Here is a 17589-nt window from a genome sequence, read left to right on the forward strand (position 1 = left end):
CTTACATAAACAGGCGGCATAGCTTCGTTCACTGGTGGGCTCCTCTGCTGAGTAGCAGACACTGCTACAAGGCCCAAAAGGATTTTCTGGACAAGATGCGGTAAAAAATAATTAGAAACACACACGGTGTAGCTCCTTGACAGGTGTACTACACCGCTTGCTACCACACACCGCTACTATGCCATGAAACAGTCTATTAACATTGAAAACCATTATTAAAGTGAAAATGAAGTTACGCTTTTGGTGAACAAACCGTTCTCGAACGGAACCTCGAACAGCCGAATTTTAAGCAAAGTGTTCGAGTTCGACGAACGGCTCGAACACCGCCCAAAACAGCTGGAATTTTAACTTGGTGAACAGGTCGACTCGAACACCGCTCATCTCTAATCAGGAGGCAGACTCAGACGTTCTCAGGCCCAGTAAGGATTCGACAAGGTTGTAGACAGTTGAGAAAGGGTACAGTATCACCGGATAACAGGCATATATGTAGCATAGTTTACACATGAAAAACCTATGTCTATACATCAGGAGGCAGACTCAGAGGGTCCAGGCCCAGTATGGATTTGACGTGATTGTACAAAGTTGAGAAAGGCTACAGTATCACCGGATAACAGGTATATATGTAGCATAGTGCACACCTGAAAAACCTATGTCTATATATCAGGAGGCAGACTCAGAGGGTCTCAGGCCCAGTATGGATTTGACGTGATTGTACAAAGTTGAGAAAGGGTACAGTATCACCGGATAACAAGTATATATAGCACAGTTTAAACATTAAAAACCTATGTCTTTATATCAGGAGGCAGATTCAGAGGGTCTCAGGCCCAGTATGGATTTGACGTGATTGTACAAAGTTGAGAAAGGGTACAGTATCACCGGATAACAGGTATATATAGCATAGTTTAAACATTAAAAACCTATGTCTACTGTATATCAGGAGGCAGACTCAGACGGTCTCAGGCCCAGTATGGATTCAACGTGATTGTAGAAAGTTGAGAAAGGGTACAGTATCACTGGATAGCAGGTATATATAGCATAGTTTAAACATTAAAAATCTGCGTGTATATTTCCGGAGTCCGACAAAGACACTCACAGCCTCAGTATGGATTAGACAAGAATCTAAAAAGTAGAAAAAGGGTTATGTATTCGAAGCGTACACCAGTATACACTCTTGGGATATTTTTCAATCTTCATATATATTTCAGTCTCAGAAAGACAGTCCAGACTCTCCGCAAGAGGAAACAAGATGGATACAAGTACAGACGGAAAGTCGACTGATGGCATAAATTTTGGAATTACTAATCACGGTAAAAACTCCGGGGAGAATTCTCAGAGGCGATGCTGACCCTCAATTACTTTGTCTGTGGAGACAGTGAAAACAGTTCTTGTGAAGAAAGGTTTGCTGTATCACAGTAACGTGGAACCCATCACCGTTACTCATCTCCATCAAGTTGTGATCACAGGGAGAGATGAAGACATTGTCCTCACTGCCTATCATGATCTGTCAGGTAACTTTGGAGTGCAAAAGACACAAGCCACAGGCCATAGGCGATTCTATTGGATTGGCATGAGAGGACACATTTAAAAATGTGGGCAGGAATGTCACATGTCTGTGAGTCGGAAAACCGTGAAAGCTGATGATAAGCCACCATTGCATCTCATTGTGAGTCGACGTCCATAACAAATGGAAGCCATTGATCATCTGAAGATAGAGCCCAGCAGAACAGGGCATAGCTACATCTTAACCATCATCTATCATTTCACCAAATTTGTATTGGCAGTCCCAGTGAAGTATTTAACAGGCCAGACTACACAGTGGTGGAGCAGGGAGAGGTAAGTATTTCAAGTGCTGGTGCCCTGAGCAAGCAGGGGGGGCCCACTCGTGGGCAGCGGTACTGGCACAGGGCCCCTCATAGTACACCGGTGTGTCTGACGGTGGGTGTGCACCCCCACCGTCAGAGACACCTGATTCTACTATGAGGGACCTTGTGGCAGTGCCGTTGCCAAAGAGTGTGCCCACCCACCTGTCCAGGGCAACGGCACTTGCACGGGTGCGTGCGCCAGGTGGAGACCCCGGCCCTGTGGGGGGAGGCAGCCCAGTTAGGGAGGGGGAAAAAATGGCATATGTTGATGTTGGACATTCAGCAGCTGCAAGTGGAGTAATTGGAGAAGTCCGCGGAAGAGGAGGACAAAAGCAAGCCATTTTTCTGGCAACCTACGTGTCAGCAGGGAAGGGTGGGACAAAATCCTTTGAAACCCATGCATGGTTCATTTTAATGAAGGTTAGATCATCAACATTTTGGGTCGACAGATGGGTCCTTTTTTCTGTCAGGATTGATCCAGCAGCACTGAAGACTCGTTCAGATAACACACTAGCAGCAGGACAAGCGAGCTCCTGTAAGGCATATTGTGCCAATTCAGGCCAGGTGTCAAGTTTACTGGCCAAATAGTCAAAGGGGAATGACCGGTGAGGGAGAACATCGATATGGGAGGAGAAGTAGTTTGTTACCATAGTTGACAACTGCTGTCTCCTGTCATTTTCGATCGATGCAGTATTACCAGTCGTGTGAGCGGTACTTGAAAAATCAGTCTACAACATGGTCATGAAACCCCTGTGTCCAACGCCACTTCGGCTGTGTGCACCACGAACACCTCTTCCATGTTGCCCCCTATGGCTCATTGGAAAAACATCACCACCGCTGTGTGCTGGGAATGCCTCAAACAAACGGTTTACCAGAGTTGCTTGTTTGTTAGCCAATATTAGCTCTAGGTTCTCCTGCGGCATGATGTTTTGGAATTTGCCTTTATAGCGTGGACTCAGGATGCTGGCCAACGAGTAGTCATCATCATTCATCATTTTGGCAATGCGGGGGTCCCTTTTTAGGATCTGCAAGGCATAATCAGACATGTGGGTCAATGTTCCAGGTGTCAATGATGCACTGCGAGTGCTGGGTGGAGGAGCACTTTCTGGCAAATCCACATCCCTCCAGTCACGCACAAACCCTGTACCTGACCTTGCCACGCCAACAATTTTTCTTGCCCCCTGAGAAGCATTCTCCTTCCCAAAATAATCAACCCCATCATCCTCCTCCTCCTCCTCTTCCTCTTCTTCCTCCACCTCGTCTACGAGACTTCCCTGAGCAGACAATGGCTGACTGTCATCAAGGCTTCCCTCCTCCTCTTCCTCCTCGGCTGCAGATGCCTGCTCCTTAATGTCTGTCAAAGTTTGCATGAGCAGACGCATAAGTTGGATGCTCATGCTTATGATGGTGTCGTCTACGCTTACCAGCCGTGTGCATTCCTCAAAACACTGAAGGACTTTACAGAGGTCTTTCAGCTTCGACCACTGCACACCAGACAACTCCATGTCTGCCTGCAAACTGCCTGCCGTGTATCCTCGCACAAATGAATTACAGCCTGCCTCTGTTGACACAGCCTCTGAACCATGTGCAGGGTGGAGTTCCACCTTGTTGCAAAGTCGATAATTAGGCGGTGCTTGGGAAGGTGGAGCAATCGCTGCAGCTTCTGCATATGACTGGAGTGTACGGGCGACCGGCGGATGTGCGAGCACAGTCTTCGCACCTTATGGAGCAGGGGTGTTAACTCCGGATAATTATTGAGGAAGCACTGCACCACCAGGTTCAAGGTGTGAGCCAGGCAAGGTATGTGTCTTAGTTTTGAAAGGGCTATGGCTGCCACAAAATTCCGGCCGTTATCACTAACTACCTTGCCTGCCTCAAGATGTAGACTGCCCAGCCATGACTCAGTTTGTCGCTGCAAGTAGTCGGCCAGTACCTCCGCGGTGTGTCTGTTGTCACCCAAACACATCATCTTCAACACAGCCTGCTGACGCTTACCACTAGCTGTTCAATAGTGGGACACCCCGTGTGCAACACTGGCAGCTGCAGATGGAGTGCTCGTGCGACTGCGCTCTGTGGACGAGCTTTCGCTTCTGGAGGAGGAGGAGGAGGAAGGTCGAACACTACAGCCAACTGTTTCCTATACCGTGGGCTAGGCAGCACTGTCCCACTGCCGCTGTCCCCTGTGGACCCTGCATCTACCACATTAACCCAGTGCGCAGTGATGGACACGTAACGGCCCTGGCCATGCCTACTGGTCCATGCATCTGTTGTGAGGTGCACCTTTCCACTCACTGATTGCTTGAGTGCATGGACAATGCTGTCTGTCACATGCACGTGGAGGGCTGGGAAGGCTTTTCGCGAAAATAAGTGCCGATTGGGTAGGTCATAGCATGGTACTGTGTAGTCCATGAGCTCGCGGAAAGCTTTGCTTTCAACCAACTGGTAGGGCATCATCTCTAACGAGATTAGTTTGGCAATGTGGGCGTTCAAAGCCAGTGTATGCAGATGAGTGGATGAGTACTTTCTTGTCCTACTCAGAGTCTCTGGTAGGGTGAGTTGGACTTGAGAGCTGCATATGGTAGAACTAGCGGTGGACATGGCGGACTGAGAGAGGGTTGGTGATGGTGATGGTGTTGGTGGTGTTGCTGATGGCCTAGATTCAGTCTTTCGTAGCAATAACATTGTGATTCCTTGACTGCTTTGCCCTTGCGACGATACCTTGACATTTGCTGCTGGTGGTGTGCTATCCGGTGGGCTTACAGTGGGGGAAGCGATGTAGCGTTGCTGACTACCTTCATTCGGAGCAGGTGCACATGTGGTACGTGAGGTTTGGTAGTCCGTCCATGCTTGAAACAACACAGAAAGAGAACTTAAAAATCCTCCAATAATAGAAAACAGTAAAAGAGCAAAAAGGTTTACCCGTCCAGGCCTCCAGATAAATGCTACATCCTCCAGGATGCAGTGGACCCATATAGTTAAGATGGCAACACAGGTGCAAGAATACCGATGAAACAACCGCTCACAGCCTTCCAGTACATGGAGGGGGCGGTTGCCTGGTATGTTAATGCACAATAAAAAACTTGTATGCGGCGCTGTTCACACTATGGCCATGCATAGCATCCAGGCAAGCCTAGTAGTGACACCCTTCTATTAGGTCAGACGGGCTGGCCCAGCGCTATCAAAATGCATGCCATGTGAACAGACACCGCAGTTTACAAGACCAAATTGGCCCAACTGCACCCTGAATAAAAAGTGCAAAAAGCACATTAAAAAATGTGGAGTACTAGCTGATATTTTTGCCAAAATACGTGAGCCCGTAACCTGCGCCAAAGGTCTCCACGTCTACGGGTACCTAACACTAAATCCTAACTCTGAAATAGCAACCGCCCCCTCCATGTATTGGTTATGGGTCTTCCAGCAGGACAATGACCCAAAACACACTTCAAAAAGCACTAAAAAATGGTTCGAGAGAAAGCACTGGAGACTTCTAAGGTGGCCAGCAATGAGTCCAGACCTGAATCCCATAGAACACCTGTGGAGAGATCTAAAAATGGCAGTTTGGAGAAGGCACCCTTCTAATATCAGGGACCTGGAGCAGTTTGCCAAAGAAGAATGGTCTAAAATTCCAGCAGAGCATTGTAAGAAACTCATTGATGGTTACCGGAAGCGGTTGGTCGCAGTTATTTTGGCTAAAGGTTGTGCAACCAAGTATTAGGCTGAGGGTGCCAATACTTTTGTCTGGCCCATTTTTGGAGTTTTGTGTGAAATGATCAATGTTTTGCTTTTTGCTTCACTCTCTTTTGTGTTTTTTTCATTTAAGACAAATTAAATGAAGATAATAATACTAAAGAATTTGTGATTGCAATCATTTTCAGGAAGAAACTGAGTATTATCTGACAAAATTGCAGGGGTGTCAATACTTTTGGCCACAACTGTATGTACAAGTGTTTTACTAACTTGTTTTTACAGGCTCTGGCTCAAAAACACTGAAGGAAGCAGAATGATCACTCTGTCCCTATATGCAGTAGCATGCTATTGGCAGCACATCACTTGTTTATAAGGGGCTTGTGCTGCTAATAATAATGAAATTTATGTCAGCATAAATCATATGATCAGATCACTTGACCAACGTTTTGCTCGTTTATCAGGTGATGTCAGACAGGTTTGTGTAGGCCAATAATCAGGAGCAAAACTTGCTATGTATGCTCATTTATTGATCGTTGCCAAGTCTAAATGCACTTTTAGGGTGCTTGCACATAAAGCATTGACTGTTTTTTTGTGCTTGCTTTAACTGCATTGTTTTAAAATTTGTATATTATTTTAAAGCCTTTAATGCATTATGAAGCCCACTACACATTATTTGCTGCCATACTCAGCACAGCAAGTACTGTATATGAAGTAGCACAAACTATAAAGAGGCTTCAACTCTCACATTAGTGCCATGGCTGCTTCATATAGCTGATTTGCGGTGGTGCCAAGACTTAGGCCGCTTTTACTTTAGCTGATAGATTGTGAAATTACCACCAATCAACCACTATATACAGTAGAAGCTGATCACTGGTTTTTAATAGCTCAGGCCGACCACACTTTCCATTCACAAAAAAAAATCAGTAATAATCTCGCCAGCACATGTCCTATTTGTGCAAGATGATGTACTTGTAGGAGGGTGGACTGATATGTGGACCTGTCTGATGAAGAAGGCAAATGTAAAAATGTGCTGTGTACAATGCTTTATTGTAATTTGTATATATGTGTAGGAAAACAGCAATAATTAGATATAGATGGTGTAGCACTGGGTTTTGGCCACTAGATGGAGACATAGGATAGTGAGAAGAGGACCTAAAAGCAGCTGAAGCTAGGAAACGCAGAGTCATGGTGGGCGGAGTTAGAGGGACTGAGCAGGGGAATTCCAGAGAGAGGGAATAAAAGGAGGGATAGTCCCAGGGAGAGACAGACAGTCGGGGGGTGGTCCTGACAGGACAGCTGCACCGAGAGGATGCCTGGGGTACCGGACGGATGGACTCGACTAGTGGAAGCGCTGTGGCCGTGGGCCTAACGGCAGCCACAGTGAAATAACCTAGAGGGCCGTCGCAGACAGGAGAAGGAGGAGGTGACAGATACCCAGGCCAGTGTGCAGGAGCTGTCATATTGCTGTGGATATCGGAGAAGACAACCAATAAAGAGGACCTGATTGAACGTTCATCTGTTTCTGGCTTCAATCTGTTTCGCCGCTGAAAGGGACCACCCACCAGTCATCACACGTACTATACACTGCTAAGAACTTTGATTTTTAGGCACACTTCTGGATCATTTCACTCAATGAATGAGTGTTTTGCACATTCACCGGGTCATTGTCAGCCTGTTTACACTGGCAAATTATCGAGAAATGAGTGTATCTAGAAAGGCGCATTGCCAATTATTGGACAGTGGAAATGCACAACCATAATAGATATATATCCACTAAACAATGGTTCAACAAATAATTTGACCTACAGCTATTATTCATGACTCTTCCATATACCGGACCAATCGCTCCCCTTGGGAGAGTCGGGAGGAACCAGCACCCATTAGATATTGCCACTTTCAGCAGATTTTAGTTTAATTTATATGGTACCCTTGCCCATCTGATAAAATAAGCTGTGGAAGAAATTTAAAGCAGCGAAACCTACAGATACACGATAGACTATGTGCACACGCTGTGGATTCACCCGCGGATTTGTATCTGCGGATCCGCAGGTAAAACCGCAGCTAAAATGGCCTGCGGTTTTACCTGTGGATTGACCAGAGGTTTGTAGGGGTGCGGTGGGCCGAGCTGGGGGGGTGGTCCCTCTTCTTACCACGCAGAGACGAAACAGAGACAAGATGGAGGCAGATTCTGGGTGCAACAGGTCCAAGTTTATTTCACTTGCCGTCCGTCTGACGGCCTCAGAGCACACCGCATGGCCCTTGTCGGCCCTCCGTTACCAGAGCCGCTTCTCACACACAAGGGACGTGTCTGCAGACACCGTCCCCTCCTCACTCGTCGACGCTCCTGACAGGTCCGTCACTGTGGCCGCCTTAGGCCCGTAAACCAACAACGCTTCCACTGATCAGTCGTCGTGTCAAATACGGTGTCTCACACCCAGTGCCTCGTCCCTTCTGCGGTTCTTCCTGTCAGGACCACCCCCCTGACGTTCTCTCTCCTCAGTCCCCCTGGTTTAGATTCTCCTCACAGCGCACAGACTGTCGCAGTCCTCCTGTCACTGGAGCTCCCCCTGGGGACTGGACCCTTCTGGAACCCTCCCTCAGTATTTATAGCTAACCCGGTTCCTTGAAACTGTCACTCCGCCCCCATGACCAACGGTTTCTAAAGCCCTAAGCTGATGTCAAGTCCTTTGCTCACACTCCTCCCTGCCATCTAATGGTCAACCCAAGGTACTGCACGTCCACTACACTTTCCTAGCTGTTTTCCCACTGTAATACCTGCCTACACTGTGCAAACCTTTCCCTCCTCACTCTGACTAGCCCGTCCGTCCATCATGTCACCCTCCCTACACTCTCCCTTCCTTTGTCCATTGTCATCCTCGACAATCGTCATCCCTGTCTTCGTCGTTCTGAAGCTACACCTACATTCTGTTGTCGGACCAGCTGTTGAGCCAAACCCACTATCTGCGGGGGCCGAACCATACTGGGAGCACTATGCTCTGAGCAGCCTACTGCTACTCACCAGCGCGCATGCCACATGACAACATCTTTCAAATTGGGCTAGGTACACCCATATTCTCTCTATGGCGTGTACCTTCCCCTACTCTCACCTACTGTCACCTTCCACTATTCGGTACGCCATGATGGAGTTCTCTTACCTTCCAGATCATTACCAGCGCCTGCCTTCCTCCTTCAGGGGTGTCCGTGGTGTTGTGGACCTGACCTAGGACGGCTGTCTTTCTCACGTCTTCCAACTCATTTTCCTTTCTTTCAATTACATGTCATGGTCGGCGTCCCGGTCTCCCAGACCTCCTCAACTCTTAGATCCCTACCGGATCTCACACTTTTCTTTGGTCCCGCAGACCTTCCCTTACCTGGACCTGTTGCATTTTACTTTGGCATATTATACAATAAACAACTTTATAATAGCACAAGTACCCATTTTCATATTTTTTTTTTTTCATTTTCCTTTGCTCTTAAAACCAACATATAACAACATAACATGGCAGATCCTCTTTCTTCCTCCCCCCTTCCTTGGAACTGGACACTCCTCCGCTTTTCCGTATCCCCGTTCTGTCAGGTAAACATATTTTCGTATATAAAGAACATAGAAAGAAGAAAGAGAGAGAGAGATAGAAAATAGTTGCATCAGATAAACAACAACAAAAACATTTTTTTTTTTCTAAATGCAACTGTCCTTATAACCTGCACAACGGTGCATCGAACTCCTGACAGTCTATCCCACTCTCAGTGGACAGAGGTGAGGGCTCCACAGCCGTGGAACTTCTGGGGGAACCGAGAGTGTCCATATCAGTCCTTTTTCACAGGGGTCCGCTTTGCTCAGGCTCTGCCAGTACTGCCACCGCATAATACCCGCGGGGGCAGTATTCTTTATAGTAGGAGATGAAGTCCCCTTCTTTCAGGGCCCGGCCATGACGTATGGATACTACATTCACGTACACTTTCTGGCCAGACTGGTCACGAATGAAACCGTACCCCCTGTCCGTGTTGGTGTACACCAGCCGTACCCAGGATCTTTCCACCGCCATGCCAGCCTCCCCTTTTGAGTGAAGCAGGCTCCATACCTCCTGCTCCCGGATCTTCTTTTGTTTTATCACCTCCGCTACCCAGACAGAGGGGGTCGCACCAGTCCCAGAGTCCGGTGGGGAGGACCTTGCCGAGAAAGGGCGTGGATCAGAGGCGGCCGATGATTTCTGCGGCTCAGCAGCCGCTGGGGCCGGGTGGCGGATGGGAGCAGCCGTGTTTCCGGGGGCTGGTCCACAGGGCCTGTCACACAGGCCACAGCCGGTTCTAATGCAGGCATCACCGCGGCCGCAGGGTAGGCTGCATCCAATACTTCCCGCAGAGCCGGAATGACAGCAGGTTCTGGTGATGGCGGTTTTTCCGGCCGAGAGAGCACAGACGCATCTTCTGTCGACAAGCTCCGCCCTGGTGACTTCGGGCGGGATGGCTCAGGGACGGGGGCAGAGGCCTCACTCAGCTCTGCGTAAATCATAGGGTCCTCTGCAGCCCGACCTTCCGGTATGCTGGAGATCGCAGGCTGTGGCAGAATGGTGGGGGCTGATTGCGGAGGCACTGGTGGTGCCGGGGGTACTCTCACCTTCCCCCGCAGCCTCCGTCCCCCGCTCCACTGTCCTGCGGGCCTTTCCCCCAGACTCGGGGGCTCCGCTGGGAAATCTTCTGCCGGTATTGGTGGCGGCCGCTCTCGCTGACTCCGCTCAGGCTCCACTCCCCAGCCTAGAGTCCTGCTACCCGCCCGTGGTCCTGAGGGCGACTTCTGGCACAGCTCCATCTCCTGCCGCCATTGCCACTCTAGGCGGCCAATGCCCCGACACCCGCAGCATCTCATACCGTCGGTTGGGCAGCACTCGAATGGCGTCAGACAGCCGCAGCCAAGTTTTTCTTCTGTGCCACTTCCTCTGTGAGATGGGGTGTCGGCAGGCCTCTCCACCCACCTGTCAGGGTCCAATATATGGAAGCGTCGATCTCCAGGCACATACTGCTTCTTTTTGGGGTACGTTGGAGGGGGTCCCAGTCCATTCTGAACAACTGCGAACACCCGGACCTCTCCTCTGCGCTGAAGCAATACCGCCATACTGCACAGTACCTGGCACCGCCCCGGATCCTCTGCTGGCCACACAGATCCGACACAGCGCTCCCAATTCATATTCCACAGGTAAGTCATTTGTAATCCACAGGTGTTTATAATCCATGCAGCATAGTCCAAGTCCTTTTCCATTACTTGAGGCAGGCCTGCTGCAGAAGATGGGGTATTAGCGGCGGGGATCCTGCCGACTACGCCAAATGTAGGGGTGCGGTGGGCCGAGCTGGGGGGATGGTCCCTCTTCTTACCGCGCAGAGACGAAACAGAGACAAGATGGAGGCAGATTCTGGGTGCAACAGGTCCAAGTTTATTTCACTTGCCGTCCGTCTGACGGCCTCAGAGCACACCGCACGGCCCTTGTCGGCCCTCCGTTACCAGAGCCGCTTCTCACACACAAGGGACGTGTCTGCACACACCGTCCCCTCCTCACTCGTCGACGCTCCTGACAGGTCTGTCACTGTGGCCGCCTTAGGCCCGTAAACCAACAGCGCTTCTACTGATCAGTCGTCGTGTCAAATACGGTGTCTCACACCCAGTGCCTCGTCCCTTTTGCGGTCCTTCCTGTCAGGACCACCCCCCTGACGTTCTCTCTCCTCAGTCCCCCTGGTTTAGATTCTCCTCACAGCGCACAGACTGTCGCAGTCCTCCTGTCACTGGAGCTCCCCCTGGGGACTGGACCCTTCTGGAACCCTCCCTCAGTATTTATAGCTAACCCGGTTCCTTGAAACTGTCACTCTAACTGTCACTCCGCACCCCATGACCAACGGTTTCTAAAGCCCTAAGCTGATGTCAAGTCCTTTGCTCACACTCCTCCCTGCCATCTAATGGTCAACCCAAGGTACTGCACGTCCACTACACTTTCCGAGCTGTTTTCCTACTGTAATACCTGCCTACACTGTGCAAACCTTTCCCTCCTCACTCTGACTAGCCCGTCCGTCCATCAGGTCACCTTCCCTACAGGTTTTCCCCTGCGGTTTGACACCTGGACAATGGAATAGGTGGCAAACCGCAGCGGAATCCGCAGAAAGAATTGACATGGACCTGCTGCAGATCCACAGAGGCCAAATCTGCAGCGGATCTGCAGCAGAATCCGCAGCGTGTGCACATAGCCTTATACACATGTTCAAAATTGTTGGCACCCCTCATTTAATGACAGAAAAAACACAATGGTGACAGAAATAACTTGAATTTGACAAAAGAAATAATAAATAAAAAAAATCTATGAAAATGAACAAATGAAAGTCAGACATTGCTTTTCAACCATCCTTCCACAGAATTGAAAAAAAAGTAAAACACATGACATAGGCCTGGACAGAAATGATGGCACCCTTAACTTAATATTTTGATATTTTGTTGCACAACCTTTTGAAACAATCACTGCAATCAAACGAGAAGTCAATGAGACTTCTGTACCTTTTGACAGGTATTTTGTCCCACTCCTCAAGAGCAAAGTGCTCCAGTTGCCTCGTGTTTAAGGTTGCTTTTTCCACATAGCATGTTTCAAATCTTTCCAAAGATGCTCAATAGGGTTAGGGTTTAGGTCAGGGCTCATAGAAGGCCACTTCAGAATAGTCCAATGTTTTCCTCTTAGCCATTCTTGGGTGTTTTTAGCTGTGTGTTTTAAGTCATAATCAGGTTGCAAGACCCATGACCTGCGACGAGACTAAGTTTTCTGACACTGGGCAGCACATTTCTCTCTAGAATGCCTTGATAGTCTTGAGATTTCATTGTACCGTGCACAGATTCTAGACACCCTGTGCCAGATGCAGCAAAGCATCCCCAGAACATAACAGAGCCTCCTCCATGTTCCACATTAAGGACAGTGTTCTTTTCTTGACATGCTTCATTTTTCCGTCTGTGAACATAGAGCTGATGTGCCTTTCCAAAAAGTTCCATTTTTGTCTCATCAGTCCATAGAACATTCTCCCAGAAGCTTTGTGGCTTGTCAACTTGTAGTTTGGCAAATTCCAGTCTGGCTTTTGTATGATTTTTTTCAACAATGGTGTCTTCCTTGGTCATCTCCCATGAAGTCCACTTTGGCTCATACAGTGACAGATAGTGTGATCTGACACTGATGTTCCTTGAGCTTTAAGTTCACCTTTAATCTGTTTAGCAGTTTTTCTGGGCTCTTTTGTTACCATTCGTATTATTCGACTCTTTGATTTGACATCAATTTTCCTCCTGCGGCCACATCCAGGGAGGATGACTACAGTCCCATGGAGCTTACATTTCTGAATAATATGTGCAACTGTAGTCACAGGAACATCAAGCTGCTTGGAGTTGGTCTTATAACTTTTACCATTAACATGTTTGTCTATAATTTTCATTTAACATGTGCCTTTTGTCACATTACTTTCAGGGGTACCATCATTTCTGTCCAGGCCTTTTTCATGAGTTTTATTTCTTTAAAAATTCTGTGTAAGCATGGTTCAAAAGCAATGCCTGACTTTCATTTGTTCATTTTCATAGATTTTTGATTTATTATTACTTTTGTCTTATTCAAGTTATTTCTGTGACCATTGTGGGATTTTCTGTCATTAAACATGGGCTACCAACAATTTTGACCACATGAGTATATGGAATGTGTCATCAGAAAATGACCTACTCTTTAATTCAGGTTAGTATCTTAAATGTCTTTTGAAAATTATTTTTTCTCTTTATTTACCACTTTTTTACCATCTTTATTTTATTTTTATTATTGCTATAATTTAATTTTTACCATCTTTTCTCTTTTTTACCATCTTATTATGGTAAAAAAAAATGAGTTAAAAATATCTGACAATTTTCACACTGGCCAGTAGACCTAATTAAATACTTCTATTTTTTGCCTTCCACATGAGCATTAGCAGCAATAGACTGATTCAGACCATGTTTGCTTGTAGAAGCATTTTCTGAGCATGCTCTAATCTAGGCAAAGGTTATTATGAAGGGAAGGGGTGAGGAGAGCTGTGACATTATATATTGTGAAAAGTGGATAAATTCTGTGTATACAGTTGTTATTGTAATCCTGTCTGTTATGATAATGAGATTACTGAAAAGTATTCCGTGTAGAACATGAAGTATGAGTGTGGTATAATAATAAGATTTCCTAGCTGTTTTTAATATAAATAGTGATATGAAAAATTTTAATAAAACATTATAGAAAAAAAATACATATAAAAATAGGTCTTTTTTCCCATTAAAGCTCATACGCACTCTCACTGTGCATCTTTCAAGTCCATATATTAGACATTGAGAGCGTATACGCTCATTTGGTAGTTGTTTTATCTGTAATACTTTAATTAGCAATTATCTAACCCAGAGAAAGCAGCACTGGTGTCAAACGGAAACGGAAAAACTCAGAATGGTGCCGATCCAAAGTGAGGAAAAAAGTGAACTCTATTATTGTGACTTTTTTTGTAAATGGATGAGAATCATTTTTTCTCCGACCTTCCAGCCAGATGTTAATGTCCTAACTGCTTCCATCTGCTGAGCGTAATGAATGTTCTCTACAGAGCGAGCAGCTGGATGTTACCTTAGATGCGGCTCTCATACAAAATCAGTCATACATCCTCTCATATAGAGTCGCGAAGCAGCGGCCATCATTCTTGGAAAGCAGAGAGAGCGAGTATATGGTTGACAGGGATGTGACCCATCATTTTCAGATATTTGGAAATCGGGTCACAGCAGATAATTGCACTCTAATTTTTTTTCTTTTTTTTTTTACAAACATTGAAATTTAATATCAAACATGTGACAGATTACTACAGGGAGAACCATCATTTGCGTGGAAACTATGTACAACTTTAAAATGAAAGATTCTTGTGCATAGTGCTACCGCCATATTGTGTCTCAGCATAGCATTATGAGATGTTCTACCCTAGAAGAAACCTCAGGGACTTAAGCAGCTGGACCAACCACTTTGTTTAGTGACCTCTGCCCCGATTCATGAAAGTGTTTACATCAGGAATCTGGTGTAAAGCACTTTGAAAAGTCACAACATTTATGTCTAAAAATGTTGTGACTTTTGACATTTTTACAACAGCTGTGTCAAAATGGGTAGAGCTGGGGTGGAACAGGTTATCAGTGTCATCTGTTTTGGGGACTTGTCTAGTCTCTACTCTTCCTGCTTGTCGTGTTTTCTCCTTTTCAATGCGCACTGACATTGTGCTCTCTTGCTAGCCCGGCACTTCTCTTTAGATCCAGTGAGGGAGCACAATGTCAGTGCACATTGAATAATGCAGTGAGCAGAGAATGCATACTTAGCATGTGTTGGAATTGACAACTGAAGCTTTTTCAGTGGAGCAGATACTAGTCAGGCTGGTGAAACAGATGTCACTAATTTTGGCCTGTTCCAGAATAGTATCTGGGGCAGTGACCTCCACACCAGCCCCATTATGAAGGTTCTGAATAGCAAAAACGGAGATCAGATCTTAAGCAATGTCTAGATGTAAAATTTCCACTGATTTAATGTTGTGGGGAAAGCCAAAGAACGCTCCAATAGTGAAAGACAGTGAATTATGAGACACATCACCCCAAAGCTTTTATTACACTTATAAAATTAAATTACGGCACACATAATGTTATGATAAATGAAAAACATGCTATCAAAAGTTTGGGTTCATTAAGGTCATTATGCCGGCAGACGAAAGGGTAGGGTCTTTGTTCTAAAGACATTGTATTATGATAAGGAGATGACACACATTCTTAAGGATCCTGTTACTTACAAAGTCTTGCCCAATGATCTTGACCTTATATTTAAAAAACTTTTAAAAGTTATCCCAGATAGAGGGAAAACTCTGGGTATTTTGTATAAAAAAAGAGTTCACTTATACATTAAAAATCCCAGTTTACCAACTATTAACAACCCCCCAAAAGTACGTAAGAACCTGTAACAACCCCATCGCAGACCTACAGTAATAGGAACAGATTTAGTCACCTCTAGTCTCTCGGAATATTTAGATTTTTTTCTTCCAAAATATGCTCAGAGTTCATTATCTTTTTTGAGAGACATTCAGGATATCATTTCTTTCCTAAACAAATTACCATCATTACTGGGCACATGTGATGTCACCTTACAATAAATTATTATACCCATTGACATAGGAATCAAAACAGTATATATAACCCTCAGAAGAGATAACACTTTCAGAAATATTCTTCTAAGATTGTTTACTGTTCTTCTTGTTCCATAATAATTTTTGATATGATAACAATTTTAGTTTGCAGACTGCTGGGACCATGATGGGGGCAAAATTCGCCCCAAGTTTCACTAATATTTACATGGCTCATTGAGCGTTCATCTCTCCTCTTATATCTGCAGAATCTCCATGAAAATTGATTTAATGGAAGAGATATATAGGTGATTGCTTGTTTATTTGGTATGGGGACTTAGAGGAGGCCAAACTCTTTGTCAAAACTCACAATATTAACCAATTTAATAATGTTCTCACTGGCAGTATTATTCCAGCACATAGCAATGTTCTGGATCTTTACATTATTTTGGAAAAGGGTGTTATCCACAAATTATTTTTTTTAAACTGATGCAAAAAATTTCTAACATAGATCTTCAAATTTTTTTTGCTTAAAAATCTGCCCAAAAGTCAGATTCTATGGGTAAAATGCAATTGTAATAAGGACTACAGTATTTTCATGAAAGTATTTTTTAAAACCGTGTTTCATAGAAAAACATTACGACATGGCTCAGATGGAACAAACTATTCTTGAGAAAGGGCATTTAGATACTCCCAGTTGTTCAACAGCCAAAAAACACAATAGCTGCCAATCACTAAGACTTCAAATTACGCAATATAGTAAAGACGCCTGTGAATTATGTAGAATAGTGAATAAAAATTGTGATAATTGAAAATGCAACCCAGTGCTGGGTCTTTCCATTCCCGATAAGCCCATGTCACCTTTAACCCCTTTACGACCAGAGGTAATTTCGTTTTTTGTGTCTTCGTTTTTTGCTCCCCTTCTTCTCAGAGCCATAACTTTTTTATTTTTCATTCAGTATGGCCATGTGAGGGCTTGTTTTTTGCTAGACGAGTTGTACTTTTGAACAACACTATTGGTTTTAACATCTGCACTGGAAAACAGGAAAAATTTCCAAGTGCAGTGCGGTGAATTTTTTTTTACCATGTTCAATAAATGCTAAAAGTGACTTGCCATTATGATTCTCAAGGCCGGCCATTACGAATTCATAGACACCAAACATATCTAGGTTCTTTTTTACTTAAGTGGTGAAACAAATCCAAAGTGTGGTTAAAAAAAAAAGTGGCGCCATATTCCTAGACCTGTAGCGTCTCCATTTTTCATGATCACAGGTTGGGTGAGGGCTTATTTTTTGCATTCTGAGCTGACGTTTTTATTGATACCATTTTGGTGTAGATACAATCTTTTGATTGCTCATTATTGAATTTTACTGCAATGTAGCGGCGACCAAAAATACATAATTCTGACGTTTGAATTTTTTCTGCTTATGCCGTTTAGCTATCAGGTTAACTCTTTTTTTATATTGATAGATTGGTCGAGTCTGAATGTGGCGATACCAAATATTTTCTTATTTGACCTTTTTATTGTTTTATTTTGAATGGGGCGAAAGGGGAGTGATTAGAATTTTTATATTTTTTTTAAATTTTTTCATGCTTCAATAGTTTCCATGGGAGACTAGAAGCTGCAGCACCTTGATTGCTTCTGCCTCATACAGACAATGATCAGATCGCCAGTGTGTAGCAAAAATGATCACTTACTATGAGCGCCGACCACGGGGCGGCTGTAATAGCAAATTTGCAATGACATCCATAGAGGTCTACTGAAGTCCTCTGGTTGTCATGCTGACCCATGGATGACTCACGATCATGTGACAGGGTCACCGATGGGCGGGATTAGTGACGCGATTCCGGTAAACGCAAGTTATTTGCTGCTGTCAGAAACAGT

The sequence above is a fragment of the Dendrobates tinctorius genome, unplaced genomic scaffold, assembly GCF_039654945.1.
Source record: "Dendrobates tinctorius isolate UK_male_01 unplaced genomic scaffold, ASM3965494v1 ptg000021l, whole genome shotgun sequence".
Lineage (NCBI taxonomy): Eukaryota > Metazoa > Chordata > Amphibia > Anura > Dendrobatidae > Dendrobates > Dendrobates tinctorius.